The sequence below is a fragment of the Lepidochelys kempii genome, chromosome 1, assembly GCF_965140285.1.
Source record: "Lepidochelys kempii isolate rLepKem1 chromosome 1, rLepKem1.hap1, whole genome shotgun sequence".
NCBI lineage: Eukaryota > Metazoa > Chordata > Testudines > Cheloniidae > Lepidochelys > Lepidochelys kempii.
Window position 1 is genome coordinate 57,720,418 of NC_136380.1, and position 18,827 is coordinate 57,739,244.

An 18,827-nucleotide genomic window follows, 5' to 3' on the forward strand; every position below is an offset into this window, starting at 1 on the left:
ACCATTACTCCTTGTTCTGTCATCTGTTACCACTGAGAACAGTCTAGATCCATCCCCTTTGAAACCCCATTTCAGGTAGTTGAAAGCAGCTATCAAATCCCCCCTCATTCTTCTCTTCTGCAGACTAAAACAATCCCAGTTCCCTCAACCTCTCCTCATAAGTCATGTGCTCCAGTCCCCTGGACTCTCCGGTCTCCGCTCACTAGTGTGCTTTACTATTTTAGCCCAAATGTGGAAAAATTAAATGTGTAGCTGAAAGAGGGGGTTCAGCGATTGGAAACTGAGAATGTAAACAACACTTACGACCAAGCCAATTTGATTTCGTTTCACTGGAAGGCCCTCTTGCAATAGTCCTTGTTTATGTTCAGTTCAGAGGCGCTGTCCTCGGGCCAGAAAAGTGAAGTTTCATTTCTTGGATGGCGAAGGAGTCTTATAACTTCAACATCAGCTTTAAATGGAAGGTTTACATATTCTCTCAGCAAATGCATTGTCATTAACAGTCCAGGAATCTCCCCTGACATACTCTCCTCCCCTCCTACATGGTAGGAATGGAAAGGGAACTGTCATATATTCTCGGTGCACCTGCGGAGAGGAGAGCGAGTGTTCTACAGGTCTTAGCAATGCTGCTTCCCCTTTCCTGCGTACTAATCTCTTGAGAATTTGCCATGGTAGGGTTGTAACAAATTCGCTTTAGAACTCTTTTGTAGTAAAACAGACGAGTGTATTCAAATATATAAACATGAGAGGCAATGGAGGCGAACATAGAAGTGACAGCAGTGGGCACTGTGACATGCACTTGTAATAGCTTAGTGGGTGACACTCAGGGAAATCCATTCCTCTGCACATATAAAGCATAACCTGGATGCGAGCTCCAGAGTCCCTGAGAACGGGGAGAGTAGCTTCTCCCTGCTGCTGCTGTGCATGGCAAGGCAGCACTAAGCAGGCACTGGGCAGGCTGGTGCTCTCCTCAGACACGTGATTGAATCTGATCTCTGGCGCTGCTCAGTGGGGTGGTGGAGGAGGAGGAGAGAAGGAGGTCGCAGTGTTGTGTACTTAAGGTCGCGTGTGTGCTGGGTTTTTCTCCCTCTCTCTCTGAGGAGTAAGTGCCACTGCTCCGCCTTCTCCTTTTCGCAATGTTGACGCAATCTATAAATAGTGGAACAAAAGGACCAACTTCCTCGCAGCTTTGCTGAAACTGCACAAAAAAGGCAACAGGGGGGTTGTTATTTTTAATTTTTTTTTTCTGGTTAAACAGCCGAATCTAGGGGTAATATCGCTACTGGAAGATTTTTCTTCGCTTTTTCATAATACTGGCAGCATCCTGCAACTGGCTATTTTGCTTTACAGTAAGAAGGGTGTTTTTCCTCCTCTGACAGATCAGTAAGTGCAATTCACATATTTCCTTTTTGGGGGGAAGGGAGGATTCTTGCTCTTCTATCTGCTACATTGCAAAGGCAGAGGGATAGAGAGGAAATAAAGAGGGACTGGGATTTCAGAGCGGGAGCTAAGCCAGAGTGGTTTGTTGTCACTGAACTGGAGGGGCATGCGAGTGTACGTGGGTCTCATACTGTAGGGGTGTGTGTGTGGTGAGGAGCTGGGTTAGTCGGGATATCAACTGTCACATATTACAATAGGTTATAAAAATAGGGATAGTTATTGCCGCTTACAGAACAAAGCTGACGCACTAACCAATATTAAACAGGCTTTTGTTAGAAGGGAAATGTGTGTGCGTGCGTGTGTTAGGGGGAGCTGCCTGAAGCAAGTTGCTGTGTTAAAAAGGCTGGTAGGAGATTTGTTTACCGCCAGAGCTCATCGGCGTGTTTACTGAACACACGCCGTACTGGGCTCGCCTTTACCCAATCTGCTGTCGGAGCTGGAGCCAGAGAGGATCTTCCACCTTTTCACAATCACTCAGGATTAAAAGGGAGTGCATTTGTGCTTGCTTGGGGGGTCAGCCTCCCCCAATCTCCACGACATGTTGGGGGCAGCTAATACCGAGCAGATAAACCCCCTCCCCTGTAACCAGAGGATCGGTGTAAGCGTAGGCAGCTACTGGCCAGGGAGAGAATTACATCATCCCCCCTCCAATTATGTTACCTTTTGAGCTCTACACGGTGAGAGATCATGGAGGCAATGACATTGCTCTCACAGAAAGCGGAGGGGAAGGGAACAGTGTGCTTGAGAGGGTCCCAGGCACACAGAGGGAGATAAGCAGCCCAGGCGCGCGCGCCCTCACACACAGAGCTATAATGACCAGAACCTAGTGTTTACAGTGCTCACGCAAGCGTATTGTGACGTCATTTGATTGACAGCCAGTCCCTCCAGCCCGGCTCTGTCCAGAGCCTGACAACCGACTCTATATTAAGAAAAGAATGAAGTCACCGCCACCCTGACAACAGCAGGCGGCGGGGCCTTCCGCTGGCTCCCTCCCACCTTTCTCCCTCCCCTGCATCCTGGAGGAAACCGCTCTGCAGTATGAAGGGGCGATGAGGGCTCTGGCTTCCATAGCACCCCAAGAGGAAAGTGCCCAATGATCCCCACTTCCTTCCAGAGAGCCAGCCGGAGGGCGGGCGAAAGAGGGAGGTGACACTGACCAGCCCTGTTGAGAAGGAGCCTCCTCCCATTGTGCAATAACATTCAGGAGTTACAAGCGGTTTTGTTTAGCTAGGGAGGGGACAGGCACCAGAGCCAGTCTTGCACAAGCAAGACAAGGGACAGAGCCTGTAGCCTGGCAGTAGCCTCTGGAACTCATGGGCCAATTTCTCTCATCCTATATCACTTCCACCTTCCATCTGTCTCCATTACATGGCTCCCAACACCCAGAAACTGAGCGGCAACAGCTTGGCAGAAGGAATAGTTTATAGGTCGGACAATAAAGCCATGAAGGGACTTGTTACCCATGAAACCTGCATCGTCTATTAAATAGCAGCCGTCAGCATAAGGAAAGAATTCTAGTGTGCTACAGTATAGTCCAAACCACTACACGTACCGCTGTTTGGGGTCATTCCTGTACAATACTGGAGGTTGGTTTGTTTGTTTTTCAATAAGGGTGGGGCTCTGCTCTCAAATCGATAAGCAAACTTTTGAGAGTCACACAGAAGCTTTTCTGTATTTGGAGAAATGGGGGATGGGTTCTAACTGGGCCCTGTTTTTCTGCCTTTTCTGAGTCTGGATCATGATTTTAAAATGATCTAATTTCAGTCCTTTCAAAATAGCAACATCTATGATGAGTGGAGCTTTTCATTACATGCTAGTTCTGTTTGTTTAGTCTACCTCTGTTATAACAAGAAAAAAAAAAAAAAAAAAAGCCTGGTCACTCAGGCTTTGCACAAATCTTAATAACTGAGAGATATTCTAACAGCTCCCAACATGTCTGTCTTTTGGTAATATGTTAAAGTAAATGTGAATCACAGGTGGTGCATTCTAAAGGCTCCAGAAGGTGTACTAATACAGTTCAGGATTTAGTAATAAACAAGTACAAAATCCATTGTTTTGCCTCTAGATTTAAAAGTATTGCTTACTGTAAAGTAGCTCTTTTGTAAAACTAGATTTCTAACATTTGAAATGTTTACCTTAGTATCACAGTTAATACCATGTTTGGGTGCTTTACATAATGATGATTAATTTACACTGGACATTTTAAACAAATACTGTATGTTCAGGAAGCAATTTATCATAAGAGATTTAAGTTTTATTTCTGAACACAGAACAGCTAAACTGCTGTCTCAAAAATTTTATATGAACAAGATAGACCACACAGGAAACCATCCTAGTGTTGTGAAATTCCTAGGAATATACTTTTGATACTGTATTACTTACTATACAAATGACAGGAACAATGACATTTACTGGCCAGTCATAGTAGGTTTGTGACAGAGGACAATACATGGTACACCTTACTTCAAAAGTTAATCTCTGCACAAAATAAACATTTAAAAATAATAGAAAAGCATGTTTGAATACAGAGTCCAAAAATTAATTCTCACATCCTCTCTTATTTTTTTCTATTTTATCATTTTAACATTATAAGATCACCAAAATATTGCAATGTATACTTGAGACATCAAAGGCAATTTTTCATTTATTAAATTTGTCAAAATACTGAAGTAGTACTTACCCACTGGAAAGTCAATAAATCCATATCACACTAAAAACAACAAAAAGTGTTTTACAGACAGTGATATTTGGTGAAAAAAACTTTTTTTCTCTAGTGCAGTAACCTAAAAATACAACTAAATAATAAACATTTACCCAGTGGAAACTGTAAGAATCATGGACTTCAGTTAGTGGTACATACAGTTTTTAACTTGTTGATGGTTTTGGTTTCTTCAAAGTAGTGTATTACTTTTTGAAGTTTGGGTGTTTCTGTTTGTGCAGAAAATAGACAGAAAAGCTTTGAGTTCCCTACTGTTACAAAAGTAAAAAGGAAGCTAAGTTTGAGCTGCTAAATTGGCAGTCTGGAATGAGTCGATAGTATCTCCTTTGTCCTGCTAGCTTTCTCTGTTATATTGTATCTTTGCTCTATTTCCTCTAAACAAGAAAGCAAGCATTTCACATTTAGGATTTCAAATTTTAGATATTTTTAATAAGGTTACATTTTTATAAGCCTTGTTGTTTTCCAAATGTTTTATTGCACAAGATTGGAGTACATACACCTTTTCAGATTATGGTATTTTAATAACAGTAAAACACTATCAATGACACTACACTAACTTTCATTAACCAAGTAGATAACTTCGTACATTTTTCAGCATATACTTAATTTGGTAAATTATTGTTGTCTTCTTGTTAATATACCTTCATAAGAAATCTAATGTGCACTTTTCCAAGCATTTCATAATTTCTGATTTGATACAAAAAACAGGTGAGAATTAGGACAAAAAGATGAAAACTACCCTTTATCTCACTTGCTGAAGATTCCCTTGATGTGGGTAAGTCCCAGCAAAGAGCCATCATAGGTTACTTTTGCAACATCATCCTAGGAACTATGCCTAAAGATCATTGCACTCCAGCTATCTTCAGGTGCTGGACAGTCAATTAGGGATCAATGTCAGCTTTGGTAAATTAGAGCTGCCCTTAGGGTGCTCTAACTTGTACCAGAGACAGGGCTGGGCAGAGATCAGAGAGCTATAACCAGCTACTGGATGGCTCCCCAACTCTGCTACATTTACCAGAGCTTTGGTGCATCAGAGAATCTAGGTCTAGAACAGTTCATTCTATTCTTGTAAGTAGTCTGAATGATAGCAGTGTAAAATAAATTCCAGAGTTGTCAGTGTCTGGAAACAAGAAGTGGTTTAATGACTTAGCTGGTGGGGAGCTCTTTCAAAAGCTGAAGCAGGAAGTGTGGGGCCATCACTGTCACTATGGGGTCAGTTTCTATTTACCTGAAATCCAGTCTGCTCTGAAACTCTGGCCTTTGGATTTGGTATTATGTTGTACTGCAGATCTGTCATTCTCCCAGAGAAAATAAACAAATGTCAACAAAAATAGGTTGTGTGAAGGCACTAGTGTTCAATAAATAAAATATGCATACTTTCTGTATTACACATATATATCCTTACTCTCATAAATAGTCTCATTTGTTTTAAATGTAAAAAATACACTGGAATTTAGAATCCGCCCTGTAGTGTACACATTAAAGAAAACTAAATTGTATTAATTCATTATGAGGATCAAATCTGTATTTCCATATGTACAGTGTGTAATTATTAATTACTTTTATGTTAAAATACAAAATGTTGAGAGTTCATTCAAGATAATACTCTGGGGTTTTTCTAAAAAATACAAACTTTATTTTTTAAAAGAGTTACTTTTTTTCTTGTGATTACCTCAGCAAATAAGCATAAGTGGGATATTCAGCACATGACTAACTTCAAATTAACCTCCCCTTCCATTCCCCTTTTTAGACTTCTAAAATTTGTTTCAGTGGACCGCTGATCTGCTGCAATGTCACAGCTACTGTGATTCTGGTCAAGAGTTGTGCCAGTAAGTGGCAGGGATTATTATTATTTAACAGTATGGTTTTGCAAAAAAAATTACAAACCCATGACATATAATGAAAGTCATATACTTGAGCCCTTATGCATCAGCTCCAGGCTCTAGCAGGGTTCAGTGGTAGCCGTGACTTTACAGTGGTTGGCAGTGAGTCCGTGCAATTTCAGAGTACCTGAAATAGGGGAGAAAATATTTGTTACATTTAATTATTTGTTAAATGCCCTTCCAATCCTTACTATTTGGGGCATCTCACGCATAAAAACACAGTTAGCCCTTAAAAAACTCTAGTTCTCCTTTAATTTTAGCTATTAGGTAGCAAATATTGAGGGTCATATTTTTCTCATCAATGAGATTTTTGTATTTGAAACAGGACAGAATATACCTCTAAATTTTAAAACAAAAGCTAAATCAGGTTATTTCTATATCTGACTTTTGTTTACTGAAAGAATACATTTAGTCTATTATGTGTTATTAATGCAGCACTTGGAAAATCTATTCATCCACTTTCCAAATGAGAGTAAAAAAAATTTCTCTGGTGAGCATAGGAGCTTAAGCCATTAACATCTGCAGCTTTCATTTAAAAAATAAAGTACACTTCTGTTCTCTATGTTGTGAATATTACCATAGTTCACATTTGGAGGGTTAACTGATGCAGTGTTGTCCTCCTGGGTCTGCAGGCAGACAGTTCCAGTGCCTCTGCTGCTGCTCATCACTTTATCAAGTAGTAGCAAAGTGAAATTAAGAAGGCTCTGCAGAGATGAACTTCTGTAGTTCAGAGTCTTATGACTAACTGTGAAATTGTCAGTAATATCAATATCATATTGGTGTACCTGTCTGGCAAAACTACTAACATCAGAATGAGGTACTACAGTTATTCATAGGGGTAGGGGAATAGGGGATAAAGAACAGATAAAAGAAATGGAGGCTGAGGGAGAAGTGAAGTAGCACAGACTCAACCACCATAGAAGCCACAATGCTCTCGAAAAGTGGAGAAGGGATAGAATCCTCCCTTTTCTCTTCTAGAAGCTATAAAGGGATGAAAGTTATGATTCGTACTGCAACTATATGCAACATCTTTATAGAAATCTCTGTATACCCTCTCATATCTAGTAACTGGTTATGGCAGGGAGCTCCATCTTTCATCCATTCTTCCCTGTCCCCCTCTTTTGTATCTATTTCTGGTTTGTGGATGTAGTCCTCTGACTAGTACCAGTAAATATCTAGTATAATTTTCAAGTCCTGCATTAATGCTCTATAACAGAGTCATATACTTAGTATTTTGAGAATAAAAGCAAGTAAAGCTGGCAAGATTAATTTTTAAAGATAACTACTACATATGTATAATTGCTTTTAATAAGGATTTCTATTATATATGTATAGTCATTCTTAATATTGTACATGATATTACTGTACAGTACTGAATATCACTGTACATGTAATATTGTACATGATATTAGCAATTGCAGGGTATTAAATAATGCACTTTTTAAAAAAAATGTATAAACATGCACTTAACACAGGCTACAAATATGCACATAATACAGATCACAAAGTAGCCATTCCAACATGGCAGGTATAAAAGATAAATGCAAATTAGGAAAATTCAAAAAGTCTATCAAGTGAATAATATACATTTTTCACCTTACATGAAAGATTTAAAAAAGAAATATAAATGCAGAAAACTTTAAAAAAACTCTACACTTTTAAGACAAACTGGCAAAATCCAGAATATTCAATATTCAGTATTTAAACTACTGTTTTACATGTGTTTTAACTTTTAATTTGCCTATTACTGATTGAATGTTACATGCATGTGAACAACCTTTGCTTACTAAAATCACTAATTTCACCCAAAATATCCATTATATGATACTGTTTGATTGAGTGTTACAATCTTCATGTACTGTTGACTAAATACAAATTTTTGGCAACCTTTCCATGTAAAATCTATGAATTGTTATAGGGTCTCATCCTGTAAACCCTTTTCACACAAGAAGTCCCATTAAAGTCAATGGGACTATTTGCATGAGTAAAGGCTACCTGTCAGTTTGGACTTTAGTTCATCTCAGTTTTGTAATGCTGATCTGTAGGAGAAATACTGCTGAAGAGCCAAAAAGAAAAATGCTAAATAATTAATACAATTATTTGCGTTTTGTAACTCCTACAGATTTTTCTCACTTAAAGCATTAGAACAACGACTCAAATGCCAATGCGGGAATATGGAAAGGAGGGGGAAGCTCATAAAAGTACTGTAAGTGTATATATGGTTCCTATTAATATAGTAATACAGGCTAGATTGAGCCCAGCCTTGCATGTCTACAGGAGGGCTAAAGGGGCTGTGAACGGTGGTGCACAAGAGTCCCTCCTCAGAAGGTGCAGACAGAACTGTAGTCTCTGAATTCGGGGAAGTGAACCAGGCCCAGAAGAAGGAGGTGGGGCTATATGTCGTGTCCGTCCGTGTCGTCCCCTCTCCTCCCGCCCATCCACCCCCCTCCCCCCGTCCCCAGCCAGCTGCAGAGAGGGGAGCATACTCTACTATGTTAAGAGCTAGTGGAGCATAAACACTCTGCCTGTCCACTGGGGAGCTCTTGGAGAGATTTTCTCCCAGAGCTCCCCCTGAGAAGTTGCTATGCTCTGCAGCACCCCTTACTCAAGACTGTGCCTTAAAGACAGAATTGAGCCTTCAGTTAGATACTGAGTATTTCTCTGTACGTGTGCAATATTTTTTAGGGAGGGATACCAAATAGAATGTTAATTAACTTACCTTAGACATAGAGTTTGTACGCTTCATGCTTATGAGAGCCATAAAACAACACATTTTTATATGTATCAGCACTGTGGACAAAGGTGACCTGCAAATATAAAATCAAGAATCAAGCAGCTTTAATATGATTTGCTGAATATGCTCAAATAAGCAGGGTTAATTGACGCATTAGGAATGTAAACCTTGTTCCCTTCACCCCCATTCCCTTAGATCCTCAGAAGTTGCAGATTGCTGGCTACAGCTCTCTCTGACACTTCAAACTGAACTATACTGGTGATGTTACATCAACATCAAGATGGAGGAAGGGTGGTCTTGTGGCCAAGACACAGGGTTGGGAGCTGAGATTGGGATCATATTCCTCGCTCTTTCCCAGACTTTCATGTGTGGCTTTTGGTAAGACACTTAGCCACTCTGCACCTCAGTTTCCCAAATTATAAAATGAGGTTGATTAACACTTTTGTACCTTACAAGGGTATTGTGAGGCTAAATTCATAAATATTGAAAGACATTCAGATACTACAGTGACAAGGGCCATAGAAAGTATAAAACACCACCAAATTTAAAATAATTAGGAACATTTTGTTTAACTGTATATTTGACATAAAACTCATTGGTCGGGAACCAGATTGTTGAGTTAACCATGGCCATTAAAGATCACAGAGCTAGGTCATCTGGAAAGATCTGGAGTTAAAGCTCCCCCTGAGAAGGGTGCTCATAATGTGTCACCTCTCCAGAAAGAAATTTTCAAAGTTACAATGGGTGACATCCAGGCTCTGGCCTTTTATGCTGGGTAAAAGGGTCAGAAAAGTGTATAGAGGTTCTAAAAGCCTCTTATTTGGCCAGGGTAGGATACCCCGGCATAGGAACTGAGGAAAACAGCCATAAGGCTGCCTTCTGAGGAATCTCTCCAAAGCCCTGGGGCAGGAGGGCATTCCTGGAGGTGGGAGGATTTGTCAGGGGTTGAGATTCAACATTGCAGAGATTCTGAGCAGCACTTTGGCTCAGAGGGCTGCTCAGGGAGACTGTCATAATTTAGGCCTCTGAGGCTGTCTGCATTATGCCTGGGGCCGTGGAGCAGCCCAGGATCGAGAGGATGCAAAAGTGGTTTAAAGCCACCTCAGACACACCTGGGTTGTAAGTATTGTGCTGTGTCTCTTAGAAAAGCAGCGCAGAATCTCACCCAAAATGTCTAAAAGAGCTTTGAGACAGCTGTGGATGAAAAGTGCTCTATAAGTGCTAGGTATCATTACTATTAACAGATAATTATAACAAACCAATTGCAAAGTGGCAAACATTTTAACTGAAAGGAAGGATCATCTGTACTGATAGAGTCTGTGTTATGAGAAGACAAATTAGCAGGTAATAGCAAAATTGTCCTTTTATTCATACATAAAAATCTATCAGTCTGAAGGGAAAGGCTGTTGGGAATTAGCAAGCAAAATGGGATGAAGAGTGGGAAAGATAAGGAAGGAAATAAGATTTCATAGCAGACTACTGACCTTGGTGACTAAAGGCTCAATCAAACAAGGAAACAATATCCACCTTGTAATTCTTTGTAAATGAATGGATCAATGCCCAGGTCATTGCTCTTCAAATTTTGTCACAGACACTCTACTTCTCTCTTCCCACTGATCTTTTGAGGAGGTCAACAACCATGTGGACAAGGGTGATCCAGTGGATATTGTGTACTTAGACTTTCAGGAAGTCTTTTACAAGGTCCCTCACCAAAGGCTCTTAAGCAAAGTAATCAGTCATGGGATAAGAGGGAGGGTCCTCTCATGGATCAGTAGCTGGTTAAAAGATAGAAAACAAAGGGTAGGAATACATTATCAGTTTTCCCAATGGAGAGGGGTAAATAGCAGTGTCCCCCAGAGTGCTGAACTGGGACCAGTTCTGTTCAAAATATTCATAGATGATCTGGAAAAAGGAGCAAACAGTGAAATGGCAAAATTTGCAAAGGAGAGAAAATTATTCAAGGTAGTTAAGTCCAAAGCAGACTGCGAAGAGTTACAAAGGGATCTCACAAAACCAGGTGACTTGTCAACAAAATGGCAGATGAAATTCAATGTTGATAAATGCAACATTGGAAAACATAACCCCAACTACACATATAAAATTATGTGGTTTAAATTAGCTGTTACTATTGAAGAAAGAGATCTTGCAATCATTGTGGATAGTTCTCTGAAAACATCTGTTTAATGTACAGCAGCAGTCAAAAAAAACTAACAGAATGTTAGGAACCATTAGGAAAGGGACAAATAAGATAGAAAATACCATAATGCCACTATATAAATCCATGGTATGCCCACACCTTGAATACTGCATGCAGTTCTGGTCGCCCCATCTCAAAATGTATATATTAAAATTGGAAAAGGTATCGAGAAGTGCAACAAAAATGATTAGTGGATGGAACAGCTTCCAGATGAGGAGAGATTAAAAAAACTGGGACTGTTCATCTTGGAAAAGAGACAACTAAAGAGGGATATGATCGAGATCTATAAAATCCTAAATGGCGTGGAGAAAGTTAATAAGGAAATGTTATTTACCGCTGCACATAACACAAAACCAGGGGTCACCCAATGAAATTAATAGGCAGCAGGCTTAAAAGAAACAAAAAGAAATACTACTTCACACAATGCAGTCATCCAGTGGAACTCGTTGTCAGGGGATGTTGTGAAGGCCAAAATTATAACTGGGTTCAGAAAAGAATTAGATAAGTTCATGGAAATAGGTCCATCAATGGCTATTAGCCAAGATGGTCAGAGATGCAACCCCATGTATTAAGTCTCTGACAGCCAGAAGCTGCAAGTGGACAACCAGGTATGGATCACTCAATAAACTGCTATGTTATGTTCATTCTCTTCAAAGCATCTGGTATTGGCCACTGTTGGAAGACAGGATATTGGACTAGATGGACCTAGTATGGCCATTCTTATGTTCTTATCATTATCTCCTTTTCTTTAATAATACGCTGCTCTAACCAATTTGGATATGGTTGCTTTATATACTCTGTTGCCTTTTTTTTTAACCAGTATACACCAGAAATAAAGTATCTTATTTTCAAAAGGCTTCCATCATTTCTAGATTACATTTTTTGGCCCCTCTCACATCCAGAAAGTGAAACTTCAATGCCCTTAGGATGAGAAAGGCTTAAGTGAATAATGGGATAATAAGTGAATAGTGAATAATATGAAAAGATAAGATTATTTTAGGGAGAAACTCTGGGGTTATGAAGAAGACTATCTTATTAAGAAAATAAAGAAACTGTTCCTGAATTGAAACTGTTGCTGGAGTTCAAATTCTCTCTGAAAATGTGACTCACTGAAAGGGAAAAAACCCAGGAACTTTAGAAAGAGGTTCAAATGGAAGCTCCATCAACGTAGAAATAAGCAAATTTAAGTTCCAACAAGCCATAAGATATTTAATTGATGGCTGAAACTTTGGAATGGCCTTGATACATCTTGAGATGTGAGGGTGAATTGCTACACTGTCTGCATCTAGCAAGTCTGAGCACCTCAGATGCTGAAATCTGCGCACAGAAATAGTTGATTGTAGATTCTGGACATAAATTAATTCCTTGATTAAAGAAAGACATCCATGAGTCAAAAAGAATTGCTAAACTGAAGGAGGTTCAGGTCTTAAAGTTCAATATTGCTAATTTTAATTTCTCTGGGTTGAGACAGATCAGTAGGTCCCCTGGAGTTGGAAGCATACATGACAAATGAAGAAACATCTCTATGATGTGATGGACTACTCATATGAGAATACCTGTATTTTCTATGCTTAGAGCAGAAGAGCTTTAATTTCCTGTTGTTGCTCAAGGCAATCTGGTTGATGGTAAGTATCCCCCAGTTCATGACGATCTCATTCAAGATAATCTGATTTAGCCCAATTTTCTAAGTTGCTCTTTAAAACCTCCAATGATGGGGATTCCGCAGCCAGCCTTGGAAGCCTATTCCAATGCTAAACTATCCTTATAGTTAGAAAGTTTTTCCTAATAACGAATCTAAATCTCCGTTGCTGAAGATTAAGCCAATTGCATCTTGTCCTACTTTCAGCGAGCACGGAGAACTGTTGATGACAGTCCTCTTTATAAAAGCCCTGTTGGAAGACTGTTACCAGGTCCTCCTTCAGTCTTCTTTTCGCAAGACTAAACACGCCCAGTTTTTCAACTGTTCCTCATAGATCTGGTTTTCTAAATCTTTTATAATTTTTGGTGCTCTCCTCTGGACTCTCTCTTTAGTTTGTCCACATCTTTCTTAAAGTGTGACACCCAGAACTGGACATAGTACTCCAGCTGAGGCCTCACCACTGTTAAGTACAGAACAATTACCTCTTAAACCTTACATATAACATGGCTGTTAATACACCCCAGAATATTAGCCTTTTTCGCATCTGTATCACATTGTTGACTCACATTCAGTGTGAACCACTATAACCCCCAGATCCTTTTCTACAGTACTACTGCCTAGCCAGTTATTCCCCATTTTATAGTTTTGCATTTGAGTTTCCTTCCTAAGTGTAGTACTTTCCACTTGTCTTTATTGAATTTAATCTTATTAATTTCAGACAGATTCTCCAATGTATCAAGGTCCTTTTGAATTCTAATCTTGTCCTCCAAAGTGCTTGCAACTCCTTCCGTCTTGGTGTCACCTACAACTTTTGTAAGCATACTTTCCACTCCATTATCCAAATAATGACTAAATATATATATTTTTAACAGCCATACTGGGTCAGACCAAAGGTCAATCAAGCCCGGTATCCTGTCCTCTGACAGTGGCCAATGGCAGGTGCCCCAAAGGGAATGAACAGACAGATTATCATCAGGTGACTCATGCCCTGTTACCCAATCCCAGCTTCTGGCAAACAGAGGCTAGGGACACCATTCCTGCCCATCCTGGCTAATAGCCACTGATGGACCTATCTTCCATGAATCTATCTAGCTCCCTTTTGAACCCCATTATAATATTGGCCTTCACAACACCCTCTGGCAAGGAGTTCCAGAGGTTGACAGTGCGTTGCGTGAAAAAATACTTTCTTGTGTTTGTTTTAAACCTGCTACCTATTAATTTCATTTGGTGGCCCTTGTTCTTGTATTACGAGAAGGCGTAAATAACACTTCCTTATTTACTTTCTCTATGCCACTCATGATTTTATAGACCTTTATCATATCCCCCCTTAGTCGCCTCTTTTCCAAGTTGAAAAGTCCCAGTCTTATTAATCTCTCCTCATACAGAAGCTGTTCTATACCCCTAATAATTTTTGTTGCCCTTTTCTGAACCTTTTCCAATTCCAATATATCTTTTTTAGAGATGGGACGACCGCATCTGCACACAGTATTCAAGATGTGGGCGTACCAGGGATTTATATAGAGGCAATATGATATTTTCTGTTTTATTATCTATCACTGTCTTAATGATTCCCAACATTCTGTTTGCTTTTTTGACTCCCGCTGTACATTGAGTGGATGTTTTCAGAGAACTATCCACAATGACTCCAAGATTTATTTCTTGAGTGATAACAGCTAATTTAGACACCATAATTTTATATGTATAGTTGGGATTATGTTTTCCAATGTGTATTACTTTGCATTTATCAACATTGAATTTCATCTGCCATTTTGTTGCCCAGTCACCCAGTTTTGTGAGATCCTTTTGTAGCTTTTCGCAGTCTGTTTGGGACTTAACTATCTTTAATAGGAAAAGCACAAGAACAAACACCTTAAAAGATTTTTTTTTAATTAAAACACCCACTTTAATGATTAACTTTGTCCTTAATGTATAAGACTTGAAGCAGCTAACAGGTTTATGCTGTTACTGTTTCTCACAGGAATAATAATAACTGACTCTCATACAGCACTTGTCATCAGTGAATCTCAAGGTGCTTTACAAATGAGGAACATATCGTTACCCGCACTTTACAGATGGGGAAATTGAGGAACAGAGAGGTGAAGTAAAACAGCAGGCTACTGACAGAGCTAGGAATAAATTCAGATCCCACAGGTGCCACTTTAGTGCCCTATCTATTGGGTCACACTGCTCTGCACAGTAGTAAATCATTGGACAACTCTCTCACGTTCTCTAACTTCAAAATTAATTTTATTACATACAATGAATACAAAAAGACATGTATTAATACTTTGAATAGAAAATTTATGCAAATTATTCTCATTTCTTAAGTATCCCTGCTTTTATATTCTTCTGTCCCATACTTTAGGCTCCAGCTCAAGTATAAGAGTGATTCTGGTTAAAACACATCAAGGGCATGAATGCTGATAACATGCACTACACATATTTTTGAATATTGTTTGTGTGCCGCAAAATGAAAAATCTTGAAGTTTAGAACAGAAATATGAACTACACTTTTTTTTAGTACACTAACTAATTTTATTTGATGATTAATTTATCATAGGACCAAATGCATGGATACTTTTACTGTATTTAGGTTTTGTTTGTATTACTAATTGCCTTTATTTACCATGAAAAAAACAAACAAAACAACACATAGGCTGTTAATCTTTAACCACAAATGGTAAAAATAAGCATAGACCAGTTGTAGTTTTGTTTAGGGATCACAGACTTTTTCCGTCTATCAATCTGGAGCAGTGGTTGGCAACCTGCAGCCTGTCAGGGTAATCTGTTGGTGGGCGGTCAGACAGTTTGTTTACATTTGCACGGCCACCCGCAGCTTCCAGTGGCCACAGTTAGCCGTTTCCGACCAATGGGAGCTGCAGGAAGCAGCACGGGCCACAGGGATGTGCTGTCCACCGCTTCCCGCAGCTCCCACTGGCCAAGTACGGTGAACCGCAGCCACTGGGAGCTGCGGGTGGTAGTGCAAATGTAAATAAACGGTCTGGTGGCCTGCCAGCGGATTATTCTGACAGGCTGCATGTGGCCCGCAGCCTGCAGGTTGCCCACCACTGTTCTGGAGTGTGCATTGATCTTTACTGTGCAACATGTTTCTAACTTGCTTTTTGCTGATTCAACATGGGTTTGGAACTGTCTATCAATAAAAGTTTATATATTAGAATGAGTAAAGCTATACGACAAAATGTAAGAAAACATCAGACCACACTCCAGAGTTTTGTCAGATAATTATATTTTATTTAACCACAAACTAATAATTATGCACCAAATTGAGCATACTTTTCAATAGTTTTGTCGGAGTAAGGGCTGCATTATTCCACACTATATACAAAAACTATGAACAAAGGAGGCCAAAATATTGCACCAAATGTTGCAGTGGTAGTGTTTCTTGACATTTTACTTCCAGATTCCTGTCTTCACACAAGTCTCCTTTATTCTTACATTTTCTCTTCCCCAAAGATAGTTTCTCTCAAGAATCTCCAAATTATTTACTGCAAAAATCTTAAAAACCGCAAATAAACATAAGCAAATGTGGCTTTGACATTCATTTATCGTAAGTAACTGGTCAAGTCATTTGAGGCCTCCATTGCTCAATCCACTAAAAACATAAATCAGGATGGCAAACATGAACCTTGCCTAAGTCTCCAGGCTCTGCATTTTACCCCCTTGCTGGGCATGGGCTTATAACCACATCTAGCTTAGATTTTTTGCTTCTTTGCCATACTTCATTTGCATAGACCAGCAAGCCATACCCACAATCACATATGAAAATGTTTTCTAAGATGTAGTTTCTGCAGTTAGGTTTTGCTTTTTAATATTCATAAATACAGGTTATGCAGAGGTTAGTTTAATAATGTATTCCTAAAAGTTAGTAGTTCTTCTAGCTAATCTAATCTATTTATCTATAAAGCATCCAACACTATGGTACCTCAGTGCAATCTTCTCCTTCATACTGTGTTGTGTTTCTTAAAATACAAGCTGTACTGTCAGAAGACTGGTTAACAAGAGAGACCTGTCTTTCTTATTAACTCATACAGGGCCTGATCCAATGCCTATGAAGTCAACAGGAATCTTTCTACAGATTTCAGTGGGCACTGGATCAGGCACATAGTTCTCTTTTTCTCTGAAATGAAACTTTTCCACTAATGGCTGCATACTGCCTCCAGCAGTTTAACTTTCCTTTATTCCTATATACAAGAGAAGATATATTCCTTAGTAGATGGTTAGAAGATGCAGAAATAGAATTTCCAGATTGAAATCTTCAGCAATCTGATTTGCTGGGGATGTAGTTTTAGATTTTTCTAGGATTAAGGATTTTCTAATGCAAAGTTCTGCTTCTTATACTAGCAACTAGTTTTAAGTATTTACATGCTATTCCATAGCTCCTCCCATTTTTTTTCAGGATCTCTTCCCCTGTAGTTCTAAATCTGACTGGTTTTCCTGAAAACAGGAACTAAAGAGTACAAACATTTTCAAGCAGGTTTAGATTAATCAGACCAGTATTCTGAGAGAGAAGCAAAAAACTTACATACTCTTTAGTTGGCTGTCTTATTTTCTGAATCTATCTTTATGAGAGGTCATAACGTCAGAATTTTATCATGAATACCCACTTAAATACCCACCAAATAAAATGTATTTATTTTAATACTCTTAGGCTAAATAAGTAATATTACAGTCATTGACAAGCTTACTTCTTTTTTCTCTTAATTTAATTATATGTATAAAGTTCTAATTTCTTGTACCACTGATATAATCCTACTTTTTCTGATGCATTTTATAATAGCTATTGTTTGCAGTGACATACATCTTCTGATACCAGAACTAATCAAAGTCAGATCATCATAGCACCATACTGTAGTACTGTTTTGTTCCCCGTTGAGTTGCACATATGGTAGATGGCAAGATACAGCCCAGAAAAGACTACTTAGCTCATCCAGTCAGAGTCCTGAAATTTTTGCAAACTATTCACATCTACATCATATTCTCCTTAATGTCTTATCTACCTTATTCTTGAATATCTGCCATGATGGTGGCTTTACCACTTCCAACTATGCAGTTGTTTTTACTATTGAAAACTGTCTCCTAATATCTGGCCTTGACTTTTCCTTCCTTGACTTCAGGCCACTTCTCCTATAATATTCTATAGTTGTGAATAATTTCTTTCCTTCATTTATATATATTTATCCTGAATTTGAAGAATAATCATGTTCATCCTAAATCATTTCTTTTGTAGATGAGATAGATTTAGCAACTTTTCAGGGGTGCTATTTCAACATTTTTTTGATGTTGCATTTTCTCTCTTCTTTTTGAATATCTGTATATCACTCACTGTTGGAATCAAAGGTATATGCACTATTCTAGATCAAGTTATACCAAAATGATGTACAGTAACACCGTTAACTCATTGACTCCCTAGTTTTATGTTTTCCTATACATAGTATAGGAATGGCTGCTCCCCTCACACACACTATATTTAGTTTGCTGTGTGTTATTACTCCAATATCTTTCTTGACCTCAGTTCTCTCTAGATAGCTATCTAGGGGATTGATTTTGCCAGATGCTGATGTTAATGGGACTTGAGGTCTTCAGCAGTCGTCAAGAGGAGCTAATCACTTTGTAGGATCAGGCCACAGATTTGTATTTATGTTGCTCAGTTCCTCTCCCTAAATGCATCACTACATTTTTTAAAGTGATCCTCATTCCTCTGCATACACTCCAAAACCTGAGATCATTTTACATTTCCTGTCCTCCTGCATGTTTGTCACCCATCTGATTTTGCTGTCTTCAAGTTTAATCAGTTAATCTTAGAATTTATACTAGGCTGTTAATGTAATTATAATAGATTCCCCCCTTACCACATATCCTAAACAGCATTTTCTATAACTTGGGGAAAGAAAAGGGTTGATGAAGACAACCAGTGACCTTGCTAGGCCAATCTATTACCTGGAACGTGGTAGCAATCTCACCACCCATTGGAACACTGTAAAATGGTTACACAGGTTTTATTAGTAACACGGGAACATATTATTGCTTGTCCCTGTTTTAAAATTTATGGAAAAACTATAGTAGTAGTATGCAGGATGAGGTCATTTTTATATTGATGTTTTGCCACTAGCACTTTAATATCAGACCATGGTCAAATATGCCATGTGCGGCCTATGGCCTGCTTTAATTTATGCCAGTTGGCTATGGTCGCTAAGGGA

The 18,827-nt window shown here is 39.0% G+C and overlaps 2 long non-coding RNA genes across 20 annotated transcripts in view; one reads left to right on the top strand and one right to left on the bottom strand.

The window, feature by feature from the left end:
* Nucleotides 1-969: 969 nt before the first annotated feature.
* LOC144930557 (uncharacterized) overlaps nucleotides 970-18,827 on the top strand; it is a 66,482-nt gene continuing 48,624 nt past the window's right edge. For 6 of the 19 annotated variants that reach the window (XR_013635817.1, XR_013635819.1, XR_013635816.1 and 3 more), the window contains exons 1-2: nucleotides 970-1,380; nucleotides 4,865-8,245. This is a non-coding gene — a long non-coding RNA (uncharacterized LOC144930557). The other 13 variants (XR_013635810.1, XR_013635812.1, XR_013635813.1 and 10 more) reach the window with 10 other exon arrangements.
* LOC144930561 (uncharacterized) overlaps nucleotides 3,993-18,827 on the bottom strand; it is a 38,945-nt gene continuing 24,110 nt past the window's right edge. Inside the window, exons 3-4 of the long non-coding RNA XR_013635831.1 lie at nucleotides 8,759-8,846; nucleotides 3,993-6,166 (exon numbers count right to left, since the gene is read on the bottom strand). This is a non-coding gene — a long non-coding RNA (uncharacterized LOC144930561). The remainder of the gene's footprint in view (nucleotides 6,167-8,758; nucleotides 8,847-18,827) is intronic.